Raw genomic sequence first — 21,076 nt, forward strand, 5'->3', positions numbered from 1 at the left:
AAATTTTTTAAAAAGTCTCCAGAAGGTCACATAAGTGAGATATATTAGTGGAGTCTTTATCTGCTTAAGTGACAAATTCCCTATGACATTTTTTCTGATAAAGTTTCCAAATTATATATTGATATAATAAGAATACCAATGCTTCAAATGCAGCTGTTGCTTTAATTATACCTAATCTATCAGATTCTTCATTAATGAGACACCTGACTATAATTGAAAAGGTGACTTTCTGAAAATAGTTTAATTAATATTATAATTACAAAGGAGAAATGCACTGACGTGAATTAATCTAAATGTGCCCGTGTAAAGTTTGTTGCATTTTTCAGAGTTCTAAAATTTTAAAATAAAAAAAAATAATCATGCCAACATTCTTCACGTACTTTGAACTTCAACACCTAATATATGGTGAATCATTCCTATTCAGTTAATAATATTTACCCACAAACATTGTTCTAGATTCTACATCTAGAATTGCACTAGGATTGTGGCATTTACAACTAAAGAACAATTATTGAATCATTCAGCTTAGCTGTTATATAGTGTTCAAAATATTCTAATAGAATATTTTAGATAATAGATAATGTAGCTGAAAAAGATTTTAGAGATCATTTAGTCAAATACTTCATTTTATAAACAGGAAAATGAAGTCCAGAGAGACAAACTCATCATCCTCTTCATCTTTACTGTAATACCAAGGATTTATAAATCACATTAAGGTTTACAAATAACTTTACATATGTTAACTGATTTAATCCTCATTAAATCCTCCTGTTATTAGCCCTATTATACATTTGATGCAACTGAGGTTGAAGTAAGTTAAATGACTTGCTCAGCGTCATGTACCTAGTCAGTGTCTAAGGAATTATTCTAACCCAGCTATTCCTGATTCATTTTCCACCTAGCAGCACTCTTTAGACTGGACTCCATCATGAACATGTCCCTAGAATTTCATCATCAGGAAACATTATTCTGTGAAATTACAACAGTCTTGGCACTCATACTTAATCCATAACCTCATTATTGTCTGCCCTCTGTTTGGAGAGCAAAGTGAAGAACTCTCAAAGCCTGCATTTCCCACCCAGGTACATTCTTTTGGACTGGACTCCATTATAATAATGCTCTCCTGCTATGTACCTCCTCCTTTGTCATTTTCCATTTTTGTGTTGTCTTCCACGATAGACTGGGAACTCCTTGAGGGTAGGGATTGATTTTTTTGAGTGTGTATTTGTATCCCCAGCACTTATTACAATGCCTGGAATACAGCAGATGTTATAAATGTTTATTGACTGGCTAACTCTAGGCTCAACACTGTAACACTTAGCTGCCTTTCAAGTGATCTTAGTAAAATGATAGAAGATGAAAGTTTGTGCTGGAACTCAGGTGTCTTGATTCCCAACCCAAAGTGTTGTTAACTATGCTTATATGGGCAGAAGTAAAGGTGGATTTTTATACCTTAAAGAGAAAAGACTGGCATATTTCAGCATATGGTTGTGGGTTACATAAAGTACAGCTTTCTTGAATCTTTAGGCTTTTAAAATAATTTTCTAACTCACCTTAACAGAGTTTCTCCATGGGTTTTTACTTTCAGTCTTGAAATTTTGTGTTAATTGAAATGCTGATAAAAAACAGAGTTCACTGATTTAATATTGGAGTCCACTCTATAAGCTATATATTAATGAAGTACCTGCTGTGTTTCAGGTTCTCAAAGAAAGAAAAGCACACTGCTGGGTCAGCATATCTTCACTGCTTGCATGACTTAACTACCTGTGTTAGCAAATCCTTATAATTATAGCTTGTCTGTCATATTTTCACAGACAGCTTTGACACCTAGTTTTAAGGATAGGTATTCTGTAGGTTTAGAATCTCACTAACAATATACTTTATCGTCTTGTACAGCTGTCTTTTCAATATGATTCAATTGCAGCTGACCAAGTCTGCTTATATCTGATTACTGCTGAATTTTCTTTAGTTTTCTTGACCAAATTAGTTATGTGACATGCAGGAAATGTAGAAAAGTCTCTTCTTTCTGAATTATATAAAGAAATGCCTATAAATTGAAGCAACATCTCCCTTGGCAGTAGGGAAGGAGTACTGGATTTGGAATCATGAGTATGAATCATAGCTTAGACCTTTTCAATCTATGAGATTAGGAAAGCCAGTCACCTCTCTGGATATCAGCCTCCTTGTATATAAAATTGGCATTATAAAACTGCACAATTTGATTTACAGGGTTATTATGAAGAAATCATTCTGTAAACCTTAAAGTTCCATATACCTTCATACATCAAAGATCTATAGTTTTATAAGTATGGGGATTCTTTCCATGCATGAAGATTTTGACATACTGAAAATTTTGTAGGTAGGGTTTCAGACACTTCTGTGGTGGCATCTGAGGCTCAGAAAAGTTACATGATTTGTCCAAGGTCACATAGTTAGGAAGTGACTCAGGAAGGATCTAAGGGTCTGTCTTTGAGAAGTCAAAGTATTGCATAAATATGCATTACTATACATATTGCTCTTTGAAGCAATCTATTTAATATCTATTTCATTTGTTTGAAAAACATCTTATCTTTTGGAAATATTAAGACTGATTTCTCTCTGAAATTATAGAATTAGAAAGTTTAAAAAAGAATAAAATATAAAGCTGACCTGAGTTAGTGCCTAGTTTGAAATGAAATAGATGGGTTATGCACAAAAATGGATGAAGAGGAAGGTATGCTGGACTTGAGATTTGATATAAGGAATCTTGAAAAGAGGTCTTCAGAACTAGCATGCAAATTTGTGTCTAGGGGAGAGACTTCAGGGTGCCATTTCAAGAATGGGGAGACAGAGTACCCACAGCAGCATGAGGATGCTGGTAGGGAGGCTACAGCAAAAGGAAGGAATAGGGTAAGTCTAGGCGAGGAAGAATCAACACTGAAGTGGAATCAAAAATTGGAGGGTAGAAGGGGTTGTGAAGCATGCTAGTTAGGAGCTTATTTTAACTAGCCATTCTTGCAACCATAATGCTAACCTCACTTATGTCTAACAGATCAAGGAGTGGAAGTGTTATCAGAACTCACCAAATTTCAGCACTCTGGGATATAAGAACTCTGATTACTGCTCCCTAATTAAAATTCTGTGAATAGCATGCCATTTCATTTCCTGGCATGGGTTGTCCACAGTTAGAAGACTTGGTTTCAAGTCTAATTCTGGCAAGTTCTCCAACAGACAGTTTCTGTTGACTGCTCTCTAATATTACAACATCAACAAAGAGTAATTAATTAATCAAGAAATAAATCAGTATATGTGGAGTTATAAATCTCACCATCACCAGTAGTGCATTTTCATTCTACCTAGAGTAGAGTTTGCAAGTTAACCACAACACTAATTTTTTTTATGGAATTCTTTCTTGCAGTAGTATATGTATTTACATCTCATTTGTGCCAAATGAACAACTGAAAAACAAAGTTTGCCAGCTCTAGATTTATGAGATAAGTCCCTGAAGGAGGGATTCCAAGAATGTCAAGGAATATCATGATAATTATGGTATAATTATATTATAAGCTTTATAAGAGAGGAGATTTGTGTTATCTAATTTTTATATCCTCCTTAGAATCAACTAATAGTGTGACTAACAAAAATTTGTTGTCTAGGACAGAATTGGAATAAACTGACCTAAGACAATCAGCAAATGGACTAATAGGGAAATGAAGCTCTGCCATAGAAATTCAGTAACCTAGTCCGGATAGAGCACTTACCTCTGCCTGAATTAAGGTGTTTTTTGTGTTAAAAAGACTAAGATTCAGGACCATTTCCAGTAGTCATGACCCAACAGCACTCTGAACAACCTTGTCCATCCCTAAACAGAAGCAAGGGGGAAAGAGGGAACATGGGGAGTGGTTCACTGAAAATGAGTTAGATTTGTCACAGCCCCAGAAAGTTGCTGGCACCCATACAAAAGAATATTCACAAAGTTTTATTATAAGCCTTTGATGATCCAAGTAACGGTCATGCTTCAAGTCTTCATCAATATTCTAAGGACGTTGTCTGGTCTACTCCAATGTTGCAATTCAAAGCAGTTGGAAAAACTAGCACATGATAAATTTGGGTTAAAAAGAACTTATCCCCTTCTCTAGCCAAAGTGGTGCATTATAGAATCTTTGAAAGATTCTAAAAAAAGTTACGTGAAGTTCAATTGTGTTTCTACTATTGGTGGGGCTCCATCCTATGCATCCAGTGACCAGTGACTCTCTTTTCCCTTCAGCTGTAACTCTATGTTCTTTTTTGAGCTTCCAATCTGAATTTTTGTCTAAATGAGAGAGACTTTTCCCTTGCATTTTCTCATTCCTTCAATTCAGTTCAAGATTTTTAAATATTTATTATGTACAAGACATTGCTCTAGATGATAGATACAAACTTGAAAAATTGCCCAAGTCCTGCCCATAAGGTCCATACAATTTCAAGACAGGAAAAAATACAGATAAATGTGGTATAAGGTAGAATATGAGGACAGCAAAGGTTAAAAGATAGAAACAGTAAAAAAATGCCATAAGAAGTATGAGGTAAAAACATTACTTTCAGTGGAAGATGAGACAGTGAATGACATTGACATCAACTCCTTTTTAAACTTGTTTGTGTAGGAATGGAAGACAATGCACTGGATTTTATTAGCAGTTTGATGACAATTACTGAGAGTTATCACTAGCTTAGTTTCATAGTGAAGCATGCTGTTGTTGTGGTTTTTGTTGTTTAACTCCCTCCCTACCCCAACTAGGATCAGAGGGAATGGTCACAGGAGATACAGTACACTTGTACAACTTTTCTTTAATATTTAATTATCAGTCACATGGATTGAAAAACATATCAGTTTTTCCTCTTCACTCCTCATCCATGAGAGTTCATTACTTATTTGCAATCTTGGGATTATAGGATTGTTGATTTAGAGATGGAAGGGACATTACTGATAATCTAATCCTCTCATTTGTTTAATGACTTCTCCCTATGTTGCTTAGGCTATAAGTTCCATAGCCACTTACAGACCTGACCCTGTAATTTATTGTCACTACAGCTTTTCTATGCTCTGTTTCTCACCTGGGCCATTTTGTCTCTCCTAAAGTAGCCTAGTACTGTCCATTCTCCACCCAGTGGCTCAACATATTGATTCCAGAGTTAGCACAGACACCCATTTGGCTTTAGATAAGTGCAGCTCAGAACTACAAAGCTCAAGAACTTGATCAGCCTCAGCTTCTCCAATAGAGTTTTTGATTATGTACCACCAGCCCCAACTAATCCTCTTATTTTTAAAGTGGAAAACTGAGTTCAAAAAAGGAAAGGTACTTGACAGATAGTAAGAGACAAATCCAGATTCAAACATAGTTGTCCTGACTCCAAATTCCATGTTCTTTTTACTGTATCTTTCAAAACAGAAATGGTATTACTCCCCATCATGAGTACTACGTTTTATTCAAATTGGCCTACTTGCTGCTGCCAGTACATGGCATTCTATTTCCCATCTCTGAACCTCTGTTCATGCTGTGACATCATAAACCCCTCTTGGAATCCCTAGCTCTTTTTAAAAGGCTTACTCAGTTCAAGTGTGACCTTCCTACATTTGCCTTTCCAGATGCCTTTCCCTTCCCCAATGTTTGTGCGTGAACTTTGTATTTACTTTACATTTACTCCTTACTGTGCATATTATTTTAAATGATTATCCCTCTCTACTCATTGAAATTTAAGCAAGAAAGCAAAGACTTTATATTTCGTGTGTTGTTTCTACTGACTAGAACTGCACTGATAAACAGTAGTTAAATTATTTTTGAACAGAATTAACCAGAAATATCATAAAAATGGAAATCCTAGGCTTAAGGTCTGATGTATTTTAAAACCTGAGTTTTATTGAATACATTTCTACTTATGAACTAGATATATTTGATGCATAATTGTGCAATGGGGTAAATGCACTATCAATGAATCTTTAGCTTGCTTCTCAGTTAGGGTGTTATCTCCTTTATACTAAGCAATCTAAACTTCTTTTCAAAGACGTCTACAAAAATCAGCAAATAAATTACATAATTGTAGAGTTGATATTACTGCCATTAGTCTACATGATAGATATCTCTTTCCTAAAAGAAAAAAAAATCTGAAAATTGAATACAAATTTTAAAAAGAGACTAGTTTAATATCCCAATTGAGTTTTCTTTTACTTCTTTTTGTTGCAATATGATGGTGATTACATTGGCATACTGATACTCTTGGAAGTTTTGAAATCTTTTGGAATGTAATTTTGATTTCCTAAACTTGTGTGCTGATTACTTCATATTTCTCTCATTCTTTGGGGGAGTATTGTAATCCACTTTACACATATCTCATTAGATAGGTTATAATGTTTGCATAGTTTGAACAAAATATATCTATAGGTGTCCATATGACATAGATACTGTTTCAACAATCCGGTTAGCAGCTGTTGTGGGGGTGTAAAACCAACAACAACCAGGTCACAGAATGCTGCAAGCACTTTGATGCATTTTGAGCTGCTTCCCTAAGGAAAGCAACGCTAAGGGGTTAACAATCTTACTCTAATCCAGCATACAAATATCATTCACTTAGTTCAGGGGAAAAAGCCAACACCCTGAATTACAGACCAAATACACACAAATTACAAACATACATTTATAAACAGACCAAATACAAGTCATAGTTATCAGCATCTGAGTTCAGCCGGGAGCTCAACAACAGCTGGCTCAGAGTCACTAGTGCTGCAGCTCAGAGCTGCAAAAAAGGAAAGTCAACCCCTGGTTTTATATACCTTGTTCAGGATCAACGGTGAGTCACACATGCAACTCACCCATGTGACCTAAAATTGTCACAAAAATGTGACTTAAACCCACGTGGTCTAAAAGCCTCTGATGTCACAAACATGTCACTCAAAACCATTTTGATTGCCAATACAGATACATAGAAGCATACACATACACACATACATATAAATAGTCAATATTATCCTGACATAATATTTTATTGGTGTGGTGAATGTCCTGCTAAGGAAATCCTCTCCTATGCTAATTTGCAGTCAAAGATAGAATTCAAACTCTGGCTTTCTTGTTTCTAAGGCTAGCCATTTAGCATCCATTCAATTCTGCCACTTCATGTAAAATACATATAGACTTTATACTATTTTTGTACAAGAGCAAATATAAAGAGATACGGATCAATTTTGTCCAAACAAGAAAGTGCTAGTTAAGGATTGTTTTATATACTATATACACACACACATATATACATATATATGTATGTATATGTATATATATGTATATATATATACAATCTATGCATATATACACAAATATACATGCACATATAATATAAGTGCATGTATATTTGTGTGTTGTAGTGCCTTCTATTAAAGTTTATCTCTTTGACTTTCTTTTCACATGCTAAATGATAGATTTCACAAGTTTCATAGCTATTAAGGATCATATTTCTTAGAACTGGAATTTAAATTAGCATTTGCAGATACCACTTTCCTGTTCACTGTCACAGTGATTGAAGATGGATAAACTTGTCAGAATGGGTTATGTCCCAAAGGTGACAAGATAAACATGACACATTTTTAAGTCATCTATCTACCCATTGCTTTTGCTTCAAATCCTATCTACTGCTGTTCTTGACACAACTCAATTTGACTGATACTAGTCCTGAAGAGTCCATGCATCTGTGGAGGAGCAAGTAAGATTCTATTTTGCTTTCATTATCATCCATCAGTTTGTCAGTTTAATCCTGATTGTTGAGCCCTCAACCCAAGGAATGCTGTAAAAAGCAGAGAATCCATTGTTTAGATGTGGCAGAATAAAAGAATGGCTGTAGAAATCATATTTTGATGAGTAAACTGATAAAATGTGTTTTGAAACAGAAACGAATGTTAAAGAATAGAGACTACCAAAATATGATGTTTATCTCATACTATATTCCCCAAATACTGTTTTTGATGATAAAGATGGTATGCTTTTTAATTTCTACATTATATTTGTAATATTGGCTCAATCAATAGCAGAACAATGAAATCAAGTTGAAGAGAGTTTAAATTCAAGAAATTGCTAACAGACTTGGATCCTGAAATATTTAAAGAGCTAAAGTTCTTGAACTGATAAGAAAATAACAGAATGTTTGTTTTAAAAATAACAAAATTTTAAATACTGATGTAAAGGAAACTTGTTTACAAAGAAAAAGTTTGATTAAAATGAAATTAATGGAATGATTTTGAGTCACAAAAAATTGTACATTGGTATCAGGCTGCTACTGCAATCACAAAGGTAGTTCAGTTGGATTGTACAAACAAGAAACCATTCTGAGGAAGCAGCTACAAGGATAGATGTTAGCAGCTTTTCCTGTCAGAAAATTGCTATTTGAGGGATGTAGGTGGGATATCATGGATAGAGTGCTAGACCTGCAGTCAAGAAGACCTGAATTCAAATCTGGTTTAAGACACTTGATAGCTGTGTGACCTTGCACAATTCACTTCACCTCTGTCTATCCCTTTTTCTCATCTATAAAATAGGGTTGATAATAACTCCTATGTCTTAGGGTTGATGAGAGCGATAAATAAGACTATTTATAAAGCACTTAGCACAGTACCTGATACATAGTGGGTGTTTAATAAATTTGTATTCCTTTCCCTGTCCTACTAGTCGCTGACCCCAAGAGAAGATTAAGAAAGGCAGAATCTGAATTTCTGAAATATGTCCCTAAAAGAGACCTAATGTGTTAGATGCCAGTTTGATAGAAAGAAGAGAACTATAAAGCATTCCCTGCCTCATTTAGTCCCTGAAATTAACATTGTTCACAGCAGAACAAAATATTTTGGGAGAGTTTTGTCAGCTGAGTGACTTTCACTTAGTGTTTATGTTTGTATTCTCTTATGTGTGTGACCCTGGGGAAGCTTTATCCACTAACATTTGTTGAAAAGTGCCTCAGATCTCAGTAATAGAGTAAACCAAACAACATATAAGTTCCTGTTTGGTATTTAAAACCATTCACAGCCTAGGTTCGATCTACTCTGTAGAGTATAACCTACAGTCATACAATACACTACCTTTTTTCACACAATTAACAACTGAGCTAAATTGACTTTTTTTGCTGTTCCTCACATAGAGCGTTGCATCCCTTTTTCTGTATCTAGGCCTTTGCAGTGACCCCCATGCATAAAATGCACTTTCCTTATTTCTGTCTCTTGAAATCCTATATTTCTTTCAAATATTCAGCCCAAATATGACCTACATGAGGTCTTTCTTGATTTGTCAGGCTATTAGCATCTCATCACCCTACAAAGAAATTACCTTGTATTTATTCTAGATACAGTATTTTTCCTGTACACATTGTCTCCCCTTAAAGAATGAAAACTTCTAAAGGATGAGAATTATTTTATTTTTGCATATCTTTCCCTGGTGCTCAGCACTGTGACTGACACATGGCAGGTGTTTTAAAAAAGTGCTTGTTGCTTGAAGATTCTGTGTTACAAGTTCACTGATCGATCTTTTATAAAAATTTCTTTACCTTTCACTAATCTGTCAAGCATGAAATGGGTCAGAAATTCAAAGACTCAAATTTAGTTTTGTTGTAAGGAAACAATGAGATTTACACAAAGGGGAAAAGTGTTGCCTTAGGAGGTAGTGGGCTCTCTATTGCTAAAGGTCCTTAAGCAAAGACTGACTGGCCCTGTCTTGAGAGATGATATAGAGAGAATATTTGCTCAGGTATGGGTTGGATAAAATGCCTCTGAAGAGCCTTTCAACTCAGATTCAAATGTTGAGATTCCACATTGACTAGAGGCTGTAGCATAATAGATTAAGATTTTGAAGAGTCCTGAATAGCAAGACGTAGCCAGAGCCTTACACAGAAAATATCAGCAGATGAATTTTAGCTGTTCTCTATCCTTTCTGATTGCATGATTCTTCTTTCCTCATCCATCATTTAGTTCTCAGAAAACCTTTGGTTAATTATTATTTAATTAAATTTTCCATCAACTTGTACTCCTTAGATTCCATAGCCCCAGGAAAACTCCCTATCAGAAAACTCATGATCCTGCAAGGTTGCATCAGCTTTGGTATTCACTCCTCCCAAAAAATCTATTCCCAAAGCCTCCATCTAATGACGGCATCCATAACAACTATCTCCTGTTAGTTTAAACTCCTTGGACTGGATGCCATCATGCCCTTACTCCCAGTGAATTCTTTTTCAATTTCACCCACTCCTAGCATTCCAGATTCTTTTTTTCATTATCTCCACTCAGTATTCTGTAAGTTCTTTGAGAGACAAGATTGTTTTTCATATCTGCATTGCCAGTTCTTAATATAGTGCCTGGCATATAGTAGGTATTTAATAAAAGGTTACTGATTTATTATTGATTCATTCAATTCTTCACCATAGTTAAGTTCAGTTACCATAGTTAAGTTAGCCATAAATAAATTACCTTGAGCCATTTTTTTTCATTGGGGATTGAGGAAAGGAGAAAGAAAAGTAAGTGGAATCTGTGAGGATCTAAACAGATATGTATATATAACTCCAAATGTCATGCCAAAACCAAAGACAGTAGAAAATATACAGATTAAATAAAAATACTTGAGATCACTTGACAATGAGATTACTTGCTAATGAGATCACTTGCCTAACAACTTCTATTCCATATCTGAAGAATTATACTACTTTTTAAAGCATAAAGAATTTTTGCATTCCTACAAGTTTAGTTTATATTGTAAAATATTTAGCAATGAATATGTTAGCCTTTATTTTGTTCAAATAACTCAAATGGGCTAGAAGTTGAATTTAGAAGTTAAATAACAACCTGCTTGGAGCCCAAGATCCCCAATTCAATCTTCTAGTTAAATGACCACATAATAGAGCTAATTCTTCTGGTCTAAATATGTCTGATTCACTTACCTTCTAATTTAGCAATCAGTACATTATGTAGAATTTCAAATTAAGAAGTTTTCATACAAATTGCAAAAATGACCCAAGGTTGAGACACACTAGGAGCAATCAAAGTCTTTAAAAAAATTGGTCACTGAGCTTGTTGTTTTACTATCTTCAGTCAAGAGCTATGCTAGAAAATGACAATTATTACTATATCACTTGGAAGGGAGTTATCAAGAAATCCTTTAGACCTGCAACATCAAATTGGTTTAACACATCTAAGAGGAATCTCATTTCTATTTGGACATTGTGCTGAGCATCCCCTAAGATACTGACAAACATGTTTCCCTATTTTATGTCTCACTTGATATTAATAATCAAATCATTGTCAAATAAAATGACTTCTCTTCTTGTTTCTTCTGAAGAAACTTCAAAGATTTTATCAACTTCATGGACACACTTGTTGGAGAGACTTGCAGATAATGTTTGTTCTTCAAAATCACATAGTTTTATGTAGTTAAAAATCATAACCTCAGTGGTCTCTTGTACTCTCTGCACTTTAGAAGCAGATGTGTGACTTAAAGTTATGACTTGAGAATTTTTTCCCAAAATCTGCCTCTTCACCTTTTATTTCTTTATTACTTATACCCTTGATATTGATTATGCTATCTATTACATAAAGGTTTTGGAGAGACAAGACAGTAGACTTTATAATTAATATTAATATTAGCTAGCATTCATACATTGCTTTAAGGTTTCCAAAGTGTTTTACAAATGTTACCTAATTTGAGCCTCACAAGAGCCCCAGATGCTTTTATTATCTCCATTTTACTGATAAAGGAACTGAGACAGACAGAGGTTAACTTGCTTAGCTGGGGTCACAAAGCTAAAAAATGTCTGAAGATGGATTTCAACTTAGGTTTTCTTGACTCCAGGCCCAATGCTCTCTCCACTGTGCCACCTAGCAACCTCTGAGTTCAATTAACAGTTATTAATATCTTACTAATTTTCTGTCATTAGGGTATTGTTTTTGTTAAATTATGTAAAAGTCCATCTTTCTTTTTCCATTTGTTATTTTTCCCTCCTTGGATCAATCCCTCACTGCTGCCAAAATGGTATTGCCTCTAGTATTTATCTATTCTTTGGAAACCCATTTTTCTCTTCTTTGAGGCCATTTATGCTTCTTTAAGTAGCCTACTACATTGTTTATGTGTCAAAGTTAGAAGTATGTGTTAGGGATAAAAACACAAAAATGAATATAATTCCCAACCTCATTGAACTTCAATTCTACTGGATTAATTAATAAACCTGTACAAAGTTAATATTACATAATTTTGGTTAGAGGTAACAGAGTATTAATAAGTGCACGTGAAGAAGGGAGCAGAGCTTCACGTAGAAAGTAGAATTTGAGAAGATCTTTAAAGGGAGCTAGAGACTGCAAGGGACAGAAGGGATGAGTTACAAATTGAGGTATAGCTTGTGAGAAAGGAACAGAGGTGAGGATAGTATCTGATGCTATGTATGAGAAAGAAGTAAGCCAGTTTGCTTGGAATATAGAGAATATGAGAAAGATGCTAACACTTGTCCATATGAAAGCCTAGCTAAAATTTGTAATGATTCCATCATCCTTAGTGTGCAAAGTCTATGAAATGAGATAATTATACTAATCATATTAGTGGTGAATTCATCCATATAGTCAATGTTAAGACCTATAGAAGTGACAGGAATTGGGGACCATTGGTATAGTCTTTCCTAAGGAGGGCTTTTAATAGTGTTGAGAATATTTCTTATAGACGGGCTCTTCCTATGTTATTAGTGCATGACTTTGCTTTTGAAGTAAGACATTGCTCTTTTATTTCCTCCTCTTTTACCAAGAAATATGCTTCATTATGCTAGGTCTCACTAGATCTAATGTCTGAAGAGGATTACACCTGGGGCAAGGCCCCTTCTCAGGCTATAAGGCTAGATTCCAGGATCATGCTACCTAGGGCATTAAAAATCCCTCCCCCATTACACGCACCCCTACAATTACTCACAAGAGTTTGAGGTTTATAATTGTTGCCAATAGATTATCCTTTTTATGGAATGAGTACGCCTTTATCTGTCTCTATCATGTGCTTCTTCAAATACTTAAGGTACGTTTGTCTCTTATCATTTCCTTCTGTAAGAACTGTATCATTGCCACACTGCTTGACATCTCTTAATCTGAGAAAGAGGATGGAGATTAAAAAATATTGAGTGACGAGCCTGACTTTAATTTCTATTAAAATTATCAACCAATTATTAAAAGAATAGTTAGTGAACTTCAATAAAAAATCATGCACCAAAGAGAGTTAAAAATGAAAGAAATAAAACACAAAAGTGAAGACAAAGGAAAAACAATGAATCTATCTCCCTCCCTCAATGAAGAACATATGACAACTCTATAAAGAGGAACATAAAACCTTTAAATAGAATAAAAAGGAATAATCTAAGAATTGCAGTTCTTCCAAAGACACATTATGAAAAAATATGAATAGCATACTCAAATAGTTATGAGAAATTGCCCATTAATATTAGAGGAAGGCGAAGTTCTGGTAGAAAATATAGAATGCCAATTGACATAATCCCCAAGTTGAATTCACCAAGAAACATTGTATCACATTTCAACATTGCAACCTCAAATATCATATCTTTTAAGCTGGAATGAAAAGAAAAAAAAAGAAAGAAAGAAAACTCTTCAAAGGAGAAATATAATGAAGAGCATAGGATTTTATGCATAAGGAATCAAAGGAAATTTGGAATGAATTTTCCGAAGAGTACAACACAGTCTGACATACAAAAACAACTTTTTGTGAGCTGAGTCTAAGCAACAAATAAAATAACAGAATATTAAATGATGCAGAAGCATTTTAATTATCAATAGATGAATTTACCTGATCTTAAACAATTTCACAAACTAATGAAAAGCTAACAAATGAGACACTGATTTTCACATGTCAAAGGAAACACAAGGACGTGGAACTGGGGTAAGGGAATATTTATGATTTTTTGCTTGATATTCTTTTAAAAAATAAATTCAGTACATCTCAGTGACAGTGAAAGGGCATAGAGCATTTACTTCTTAGATTCTAAGGAAATTCAGAAAGAAAAATGATTTTAATGAATCTAAGGAACAAAAGGTATAATAAGAAAAATAAGGAGTATAGAAAGAGTAAGTAAAATGAAAATGAATTCATTGTTTTGTTTTTTGGAGGGGGATTTAATCCCCTCATTGATGAAATAATTTTACAATGATAGACTGAAGAGATTAACAAAATCTTTCAGTTTCACTTCTTTCAGGGTAGGAGATAAAGGATAGCATATCAGGAGGAAGAATGTAGGAATAAAGAAAAAATGGGAATTGATTATGCTTGCTAAAGGGGAAACAAGAGTTGAACAGCATGAAACAAACACCTCAGATGAGAAAGTAGGTGGAAAAAAAAAGATCATACAAAGAACCTTTCTAAAAGATTTGGTCAACTCGAGTAACTAAGATTTTTCAGTATAGAATGACATGTCTTAGTGTAAAGTCCCATTTTTTAAATTTCCTCTTTAGTGTAATGAGCCTACTTTTGTAACCTCAGGGAAATCACTGTTCACCTTTTTTGTCCTCAGTTTCCTTCTCTATGAAAGGAGTTGAAATAAAACAAAATATGACAATGTAAAATGTTGCAGGGACTGGAATCATATTATCTCACTCTGGAAAGCAATTTGAAACTGTATTGAAAAAGTCACTAAACTATGAATACCCTTTAAATCTATGGCATTACTATCAGCCAACTAACCCCTTCCCCACCCAAAAAAATCAGAGAGGTAAAAGACTCATATACACGAAAGGTTTTGTTTTTAATTGGCACTTTTTGTAGTAGAAAAGAACTGAAAAAAATGGGCAACAGACAAATTATGGTATATGATACAAATGAAATATTATTGTATATGAAATGTAAATAATATGAAAGATTTAGAGAAGCCTGGGAAAACTATAAACTGATGCAAAATGAAATTGCAAGAAATAGGAATATACTTTGCAGGATAACAACAATTCTATTAAGGAAAACTACTTTGAAAAATATGAAAACTGATGAAAATAGTGTCTATTCATAATTTAATATGATTGATAATCAAGTACACAACTTACCTCTTGGCAAAGAGGTGAAATATTAGAGATGTATAATGAGACATGCATCATTAAACAATGCCAATACATTTGTTTTCAGTGCTTCTGTTTGTGTTTATGCATTTTATGCATTACATTTGTACTTTAAACACTGATATTATTTTGGTTATGTAATATGTCTGCGAACCCTGAAATATCACATCCTCTGAAGAATTATGATTCCTAACATCTCTTCATAGGTGAGTGATAGACTAGAGATGCAAAAGGAAATATGAATTCTCAGATACAATCAACATGCTGATTTAATTTGTTATCAGGAGGGCCTTTCTTTAGAGGTAGAGGGCAGTGGATTAGCTGGTCGTTATAGATTTGAAACAAAAAGACTACCAATAAAATACATTAAAGTGTACAAAAGCAAATAAAAAGTGCAGAGGATAATGAAAAAAGAACATTTTGTTACTCTAATGTTAAATTGGATACTCATTTTTATGTTGAATTCCCACTGTTGTTATCTTAAAACAATCTGTTATTGTTTTTATAATTTGTTCTTTAAAGCAAGCATTATTCAAGAAATCAATTTTAGTCTGCAAAGGCAGACTATAACTTTTCCTGTGTTAAATTCAGTTGAGGTAAGGAGATGGGAAGTGGTAATGGTGCATAGGAGAGTCCCACTATATGGATTCAAATGGTTCTGATATTTTATTGATTCAGGAATTTAGCTGTGAATAAATCTGTTTCGTTTCATGTTTTAAAACATGTTCATGTTTTACATGAAAGCTGGTCAATGACTTGTTTAATTTCCACTTCTAGAATTAATCACACACACATATCTGAGTATATTTCTCATTTCATTAGTTTGGATAGATTACAATGTTAATCCATTTAAAAATTACCAGTATTGCTGACATAAAGTTATATCCAACAGTCTCTGCAGTGTCTAATGGTTCTTTTTCTTTTGCATTCATTGAGATTTCAAATTGTTCATTTCTGATTTTAATGATTTTGTTTCTTTCATCTTTTAAAATTAAACTTGCTAATTATTCATCAATTGATTTTTAAATAGCTGTTTCATTTGTTGATTCCAATGTATTTTTTTATTTATCATTAATTTCTTATTTTACTTTTACATTTTCTTTCTTTCTGTTTGTTTTCCTATTAGTTGTTTTTCCCTAATTTCTCTAACTGGAAAAATTATCATTTTTCTTTTATTCTAATCTAAGCATTTAGAAATAAAACAATTTACATGTAAACTCTGCTGCAGTTTCATTGCATCAATTTTATGTTATATTCCCATTGTTGTTATCTTAAAACAACTTGTTATTGTTTGTAAAATTTGTTCTTTAAACCAACCATTGTTCAAGAAATCAGTTTTAGTCTGTATAGGCAGAGCTATAACTAACTATAACTGTTACTGTGTTAAATTCAGTTGAGGTAAGGAGATGAGAAGTGGTAATGGAATATAGAACAGTCCCACTTCATGAAATGTGAACCAGGACTGGTTATGGCCTATGACCAAAGACATAAGGAAAGAACAACTATGTGAAATAGTGGCTCACAGATGCTTTAAAGATATGTCACCAAAGAGCCACAAGGTACAGAGACAGCAGTTGAGATGAGGAAAAAGTGAACTCCTCTCCCAAGCATTAGAACCGTGGGAAAAAGTTTCATTCTCTCTGAGTTAGTTAATTAAGGCTCTACATATCAGCCTACTTCTTTTTACTTGTTTCTACTTTGTTTTTAGATTGCTGCATCATCCAAAAAATGTAATGCATTTGAGTTTGAATTTGTAATTTTAGTGACCAAGAATATAATCATTTTTACATATCTCATGTGCATTTTGGGGGAGGGAGAAGGACAATCCCTAGGTTATTTTTTTTTAAGTTCCCTCCTTAAAACCTCTATAAAACCTTGTTTCTTCAGCAGTCTCTTCAAGTGTGTAACTTCTTCCCTATTTATGTTTTTGTTTGATTTGTCATTGTTCTATTAAACTTTTCTACTCTGTACTTCATATTAATATGCTATTAAATTCCTTTTACAAGTCAATTAACATTTTATTTACAAATAATTACTCAATCAGATGCACAGATGGTTACTACTGATATTTTCATATTGTCAGTGTAATCTTTAATGTATGTATATATATATATATATCCTTTGTTATCTCTCATAATACTTTCATTTTGAACTTAGCTTTGTCAAATACCATTATTAATTACAGATTTTTGAACTAAGAAGAAACATGATAATATTTTGTACATTCTGTATTAAACTATGTGTCTCTGTGTGTGTGTGTTTATGCATTAAGAAATTCCTGGCAACATTGTGAGGGCTTTGTTTTTTTTTTTAAAGCATGTTATATCCCTCCCTCCCATCACCATTTTTTGGTATTGCAATTCCATCTATATACATTCAAAACAATTGTTAAATTTCCCATCTATCATTTTTTGGTAACTTTTATGTTTTGTCAGCATTTCACTTCAAATCTTCCTCTGATGTTTTATCATTGTACAGAGCTGATTCCAGGTTCTTGAAAGCCAAGCCAGTGAAACACAAGCTTGAAAAGCTTCAAGTATGTATCCAGCACAGATGATGTTATAATTCAAGAATGAGTTTATTACCAGGTTTGTTGTAAGATTAGACACACACACACATACACACACAGGTGCTTGTGTGCATGTATGTGTGTGTGCACATGTGTACATGTGCATGTGTATTTGTGTATATGATCTGGAGCTCAGAGAGCCATCCTCAAACATAAAAGGAAGAATGAAGGAGAAATCTGATGCATTAGGATTGCTCCCATTAAAATATCCACAAAATTCTGGTACAGTAACCAATCAAATGAATCATGAGAGCCAAAGGGAAGGGCTCTTAACAAATGCCAAAGGGAGTTCTGCAAATGCCTACAAACAATAACTGAACAAAATTACTACATTTTATTCTATTTACTTTAGATATTTTATGAAAGCTCAATTCTCCAGGTGATTTGCTCTGGAATTGTCCATCCTTACCTTTCTACCCTTATTTCATGTTCTTCCTTTACCACATTTGTAGTGACTGGGATAAATTTATTCTTTACTTCCATTCTCCTCATTTTGATTTCCTCAAGCCTGTCTATATCATTCAAGTGTTAATCAAAATAATACTATTATTACAATTATTCAATCACCCACCTTACTGAATTATAGTAATAATTATTGAGTCAGAGCTAATAAAAAGGAATCCATTCCACTTGGCATCATGACATAGGTCTCCTTTGGAGGCTCTGTTCTCTATGTATGAAAATGTTTTGAAATACAATTTGTATTTTTCAAGTCAAGTTTCTTGTTTTCCTTCTAACCTTGACTGCACTGATTTTGTTTGCATCAAACCTTTTTAATTTAATGTAATCAAAATTAATGACTTTACTTCTTGAGATCTTCTCTATCTTTTGTTTGGTGATAAATTCTTCCTTTCTCTCTCTCTCTCTCTCTCTCTCTCTCTCTCTCTCTCTCTCTCTCTCTCTCTCTCTCTTGATATATAACAGGTAAACTTTTCCATGCTTCCCTAATTTTCTAAGGATAGGAGATATCACCCTATATTTCTAAATCATCTATAATTTTGACCTTACATTGATATGTGGTGTTGGTATAGTGCTTGATTTTATGTTGGTATATGGTACTGGTGTATAGATGTTGGTCTATACGTAGTTTCTACCAAACTTCTTTCTAGTTTTCCCAGCAATTTTGTCAAATAGTGAGGTCTTGGCACAAAAGCTTGTATCTTTGAGTTTATCAAATACAAGATTACTGTAGTCATTCACTCCTGTGTATTGTGAACCCAATCTTTTCTAATGATCCACCCCTCCATTACTTAGTGAGCAACCTTTTTTATGATTAACACTTTTTTATATAATTTGAAATCTCATACTAGTCAAAGTCCTATTGATCTTTAATGTTCAAGTGTATCTGTGTATGTGTGTTTTTAATAATGCTTGATATTTTTGGGAAACTGATTTTGTGGATATCCTACCTATATCACTTTACTTTCTGTGTTTGCATGCTATAGATTTTGTCCTATTTTTTTCTCCTTTTTGTAGTATGTAAAAAAGAATTAGTTGTGTTTTTTACATGAACCCATCATTTTACTGTTATTGTGCTTTTGAAGATTGCTCGTGATATGTTTGAGTTTCTTGATTTTTAGACTCACCAATTTTGATGCCCTGGAATTTTGTAGCCTTTAAAATAGGCCTCTTTTTAAAAAAAGTTTTGTTGGAAATTTACTTGCATAATGTTCTGAAACAATCTGATCAGATTCTTTGAATGTTTACAACTATGGGAAAATCCAATAAATTTTAAATTATCATTTTTAAAAATGTATTTTCCAAAATCATTGCTATTTCTGCCTTTCTTTCTAATATATACACAAATGTATACATATATATGATTATATGTAATATATATTCTCATTCTGCTTCTACTCTTACTTGCCATTTTGTCCTTTAGTAAAAATAATTCAAATCCTCATTTAATTTACAATATTAATTATATTTTCTACATAGTTCTAAATGGTTGTTTCATCATTATTGTTTCCTGAGATCCCTGGATTATAGATTTTGTGCTTGAAGGGAACTTTGAGGTTATCTGATTGTAATGCCAAGCAAAGTGGAATTTTTGCTGGATTGAATATGTGTTGAGTTTTAGCCAATCAGATGTGCATGAATTCAGCCAATCAGAGGCCTGAGTTCTAGCCAATCAGATGCTGGTTAGAACTGTACATAAGGATAGCCCAGATTGTGAGATAAGCAGACATCAAGAGGGCATTGAAAAGAAGATATCAAGAGAGCTGCCAGTGTTGAGAAGGGAAGAATGATGAGAAGCAGAATAAGCTTTGAGCTGAGCTGAAAGGTAACCTAAAAGAGCTGGGAAGATCTCTGAGAGTGCAAAGGAGAGCCTCTGAGAGCACAGAGGAGATCTTTGATGGCAGAGACTTGCTGAAGGAGCCTCCAAATGTTGAAGGCAAGTGGAGGCCAGTGGAGCTGTAGGGCAGAGACCTGCCCATCGGAAGGAGGCTTAGCTTAAGCCCCTTTTGAGAGCTGTTAAAGTGAACCGAGCTGTTAACACAGAGTGTCTGGACTTTGGAGATGAATTGAGATGGTGGTGTTGGTGGTGTGTGTTGTTGCCCTGTTAAGCTTTGTTTTCCCAGAAACAGAAGCTGTGGATAGGAACCCCTGGAGCCTGCTGTTGGGCAGGAGCTTGGAGTGGAGCAGTGCCCATGAGCTGGGGACTGGTGCAGGAGCAGAGAGTCACCTGCATGTGAATCCAGTGGAGAGTGGTCGGCCTAGAGAGGAGGAGCCATGGGACTTGGAGGTCAACCTCAGGACAAGATGAAAGAGGATGTTACTTGAGTGCTTGGTAATGACTAAGGAGATTGTTCTTACTGTGATGTAAGGATGGATGGTGCGGTATTTTCTGCTACCCCTTAAGGATGTGTTGTGCTAAGGAAGACCTTAGCCCAGGACCCCCTGCTGTGTAAACAAGTATTTTGGGGAATGCTACTGAATGCAATTATATATGCTATGTGCCATATGATATACTGAATGATATGAGATATATGAGATAAATGATATGCTTTACTTAAAGAGGTTATGAGATATATGAATGTTAAATGATATGCTTTGCTTAAGGATATTGCTATGAATGTTATGCTATGCTTTATTGAACAATGCTTTGGTTTATTGATGAATAAATAGAGAGTTCATTATACTGTATAATTAGATGCCCTGAAATTGATCACAGCAGCAGTCCTCAGATGTGCTGCCATGATTGGCATTACACTGATGCATCTTCTTCATTATATATGTGTGGAAACAGAAGCATGGACAAGTTAAATGACTTGCCCAGGGTCACACAGCTAGTTAGTTTCTGAGACAGGGTTATTAATAGTTAGTTAGCACTTACATAGTGCTTCAAGATTTGAAAATTGCTTTACAAATATCATCTCATTTGCTCCTCATTATAGGCCATACCCATTTTATAAATGAGGAAACTGAGGCTGAGGGAATAAGTGACT

This window comes from Trichosurus vulpecula, chromosome 1 (assembly GCF_011100635.1).
Source record: "Trichosurus vulpecula isolate mTriVul1 chromosome 1, mTriVul1.pri, whole genome shotgun sequence".
Classification (NCBI taxonomy): domain Eukaryota; kingdom Metazoa; phylum Chordata; class Mammalia; order Diprotodontia; family Phalangeridae; genus Trichosurus; species Trichosurus vulpecula.